This window comes from Panthera uncia, chromosome B4 (genome assembly GCF_023721935.1).
Source record: "Panthera uncia isolate 11264 chromosome B4, Puncia_PCG_1.0, whole genome shotgun sequence".
NCBI classification, from domain to species: Eukaryota; Metazoa; Chordata; class Mammalia; order Carnivora; family Felidae; genus Panthera; species Panthera uncia.
In genome coordinates, this window is record NC_064809.1 from 53733760 (window position 1) to 53738022 (window position 4263).

At 40.0% G+C, this 4263-nt stretch overlaps 1 pseudogene; it reads right to left on the reverse strand.

The window, feature by feature from the left end:
* Positions 1-1992: 1992 nt before the first annotated feature.
* LOC125918893 (60S ribosomal protein L7a-like) lies at positions 1993-3643 on the reverse strand (annotated as a pseudogene).
* Between the last annotated feature and the right edge of the window lie 620 nt (positions 3644-4263).

A 4263-nucleotide genomic window follows, 5' to 3' on the forward strand; every position in this document is an offset into this window, starting at 1 on the left:
TTATTCATCCATCATCCTGGTATATCCTAGCTTTAAAGGCATCACCTATACTGGCTATGAACCTCAACCCTGGTGCTTGTTAATGCTGGTGTCTGGGGTCACTCAGAGGGTGCACATATTAGTCAGGGTAGGACTGAGGAGATTTTCTTGTTTGAAACTCAACACTGTGGTCAACTGTTGATTTAAGTTGGCCTTGGGGTGCATAATCTCCATGGAATAGAGGGCCTGCCACAGGCCTAGAATAATAGAAATTAGTAGAAAAAGGACAAATGGAAAATTATTGCTTTCTTTAGTTACTTATGTCTATGTTAAAATCTTTCATAATTTTGGGGACATTTACTGCCATCATCTGTTCAAATATTTCCTCTGCTTCATTCTCTCTGGACAAAGAGTGTGATGTATTTACAGAAAAGAAATAAGGTCAGAGACGCTGGCACAAAATGAGTTAGGAGTGAGTAGTGAGATGACACTGGAAAAATGGGCATGGATCAGCTTATACAAGTCCTTGGTGGCTAATGGTAAGAGTTCAGATTTAATTTTTTTTTTTTATAGAAAATTTCAAGTATGTACAAAACAAGAAAGAGCTGTATAGCTATTTCCCATATACCCACTACCAGTTGCAATTACCAATTCATGCTCAAACCTTTTCCCTTTATATCCCTACTTGCTCTCCTCCAATGCACCAGAAATATTATAACAATATCTAGATACAGTTTTATTTACAAATATTTCAGTATTATTGAAAGATAGGCACTCTTCTTGACATAACCCCAATACCATTATCACACCTGAAATATTAACAAGTATCCCTTAATAACATCAGTATTCACATTTTCCCCATTGTGTCAATTTATTTCAAAAAAAATTTTTTTTTAAAGTAAGCTCTATACTCAACATGGGGCTTGAACTTATGACCCAGAGATCAAGAGTCACATGGTCTACAGACTGAGCTAGCCAGGTGCCTCTCAAAATTGTTTTGGTTTGAACAAGGTTCTAAGTAAGACTCATACACTGTAATTGGCTAATATCTCTCTCAATTTTTTTTTTTAATCTGCAGGGGTCCATTACTTTTCTTCCCTTCTTGTAATTTATTTTTTGAGGAAACTATATTTTGCTGATTGTAAATCTGTGGTATCATTTTGTATATTTCTGTAGTTTCAGTAATTTGGTAGTTAGATTTAGACTCTTGATGAGATTTGGGTTTAATTTCTCAGGCGAGAATACTTGGTAAATTTTGTGCACTTACCTCAAAGGGCATCTATTGCCAGTTGATTCTCTTTAGGGTATTTTAGAAGTCATTATTAATCATGGTCTAAATCCATTAACTCATTACAGTTTGCAAAAGAGTGATCTTAGAATATCACTATTCCACCATTCCTCTTTTTAAATTAACTAGAATATTTCTATCTAGAGAAACTTAGCCTCATTAACCACTTAGTTACTCTGAAGGATAATTATATAGAAAGAGCAAGATAAAGTTTGATTCCTTCCCTTTGTTAACTCATTTTAAAAATAATTTTATTCCCTATCATTCTCCAAAGATGGCCAATGAGTTTGCTTGTTTGCTTCATTGAGTATCATTTTTAAGCCATGAATTACACTTACTTTACAAGATTGCATTTATCATTCTTATTGATGTTCTAATTGTCCAATGTTGAAGCTGTGGAACATTTTTCAAGTTGCCTTATAAGTCCTTTGGAAATGATCTTGGCAGTGTTTCTTGCTTTCTGATCCCACAAGATAGTTCAAGATTATTTTGTAAATTTCTTGCTCCAGATCTGGAACAAGCCATTTCCCCAAGAAGCTCAGGTTCCATCTAGTGGAAAATAATGTTTAGAGACCACAATCTGGGCACTAAGGGTACACCTACTATTGTGCTGGTCATCATTTTTCATTTTTTTCAGAGGACAGATTTAGAGAATCCTTTAAATCCTTTTTTTTTTTTTTTAAAGAATTCAGCTTTTTATTTAACAAGTTACAGAGAGGTTAATTCAAAAAGACCAAAGTACGTGTTATCATAGACTTCTCTGACTATTTTTTTCTTTGCTTCCACTTTCTTCTCCTCAGCTGGGGCAGCCATGGTGGAGGGAGCAGGACCTCCCACTGGTAAAGCACCAGCTTCACACCCAAAGCAGAGCTCGAGTTTAACCCATGCAGAACTCAAGTTCATGAACCCACGAGATCGTGACCTGAGCCAAAGTCAGCTTAACTGACTGAGCCACCCAGGTGGCCCTAAAATATTTAAATTAAAGAATTCACATGGTTCTCAACTCAAGTTAATAGAATAAGCTATACTGTATTAATTTAATTTACTTTTTTTTAAAGAGAACTTTTAAATTAACTTTTATGTACAGAAAACTCAACAGCACACAATTAGCCCAGTTTTGTGGGTAGTTCTTCAGCCTTTGCCTTTTCCAACTTGGCAATGCAAACCACAAACTCTGGACCCAGCATGTTGCCTCCCCAGTGATGGCAGATAATATCAGATCTGTCATTGTAATTGGTCCTGATAGCTTCTACCAGCTTAGCCTGAGCTCCTTTGTCTTCCGGGTTAACCTGTGTGAAGACGACAGTGGTGCAGGTCTTCCTGTGGATGCGAGGCCCCAACCTGGTCTTCCTCTTGATGATGCAGTAGATCCCCCATCTTACCACACAGGGCAGGCACGAAGACACACAGCTTAATGGGATCCACATCATGTGCAATCACTACCAGCTGAGCCTTCTTGTTTTCCATCAAGGTGGTGACAGTATTAGCCCCAGCTCAAAGGACAGATGGCAGCTTTCTTTTTTTTTTTTTATTTATTTTTAATTTTTTTTAACGTTTATTTATTTTTGAGACAGAGAGAGACAGAGCATGAATGGGGGAGGGTCAGAGAGAGGGAGACACAGAATCTGAAACAGGCTCCGGGCTCTGAGCTGTCAGCACAGGGGCCCGATGCGGGGCTCGAACTCACTGACCGTGAGATCGTGACCTGAGCCTAAGTCGGCGCTCAACCGACTGAGCCACCCAGGCGCCCCCCGATGGCAGCTTTCTTTTCTTTTTTTTTTTTTTTTCAACGTTTATTTATTTTTGGGACAGAGAGAGACAGAGCATGAATGGGGGAGGGACAGAGAGAGAGGGAGACACAGAATCGGAAACAGGCTCCAGGCTCTGAGCCATCAGCCCAGAGCCTGACGCGGGGCTCGAACTCACGGACCGTGAGATCGTGACCTGTCTGAAGTCGGACGCTTAACCGACTGCGCCACCCAGGCGCCCCCCGATGGCAGCTTTCTTCACAGCCCAGGTCAGCACTCTCTGCTTCTTCTCTTGCTTTATCTCTGGTCTGTATTTGTGGACTAGCTTAAGCAGCTGAGTACCTGTTTTGCATTCCAAGGCCTGGGGGAACTGGTTAATCGTGGGAAGCACTTTTAGACATTTATAGAGAAGAGTCCTTTGTCACTGTAGCTGGATGCAGTGGACTCATTGGACAAAGTGGGTGAGGTCTCTTTTGGGCTAGATGTCCTGACCAATGCCAAAATTCTTAGGCGTTTTCTCAAATAGGGGATTGATCACTTTCTTGGCCTCCTGCTTCTTCAGACAGCAGGGACCAAGGCTGTCTTCTTCCCCCAGCCTTGTTTCCTTTGGCATCTTGGATGGTAGAGGAGAGCTCTTTATTTATCTTTTTTTTTTTAATTTTTTTTAACGTTTTATTTATTTTTGAGACAGGGAGAGACTGAGCATGAACAGGGGAGGGTCAGAGAGAGGGAGACACAGAATCTGAAACAGGCTCCAGGCTCCAAGCTGTCCCGCACAGAGCCCGATGCGGGGCTCGAACTCACGGACCGCGAGATCATGACCTGAGCCAAAGTTGGCCGCTTAATGGACTGAGCCACTCAGGCGCTCCTATTTATCTTTTTTAAAGTAAGCTGTAGGTCCAATGTGGGGCTTGAACTCATAACCCTGAGATCAAGAGTCATATGCTCTACTGATGAGCCAGCCAGGCACTCCAGAATAAGCTATATTTAAAGAAGACTAGCTTCTATTCCTGTTTTTTTCCACCCTATATTCCATATTGTATAGCCTAGTGGTAAGTATTTAAAGATTTTTGTGATTAATTTTTCTACTGGTGTTTTAATATAAGTATGTATGTGTAAGACAGTAGTTCCACCTGTGGTGAGTATAGCATAATGTATAGAGAGTTGAATCACTATGTTGTACACCTGAAACTAATATAAAATTGTATGTCAACTATACTAAAAAAAAATTTTTAAGCATATATATAT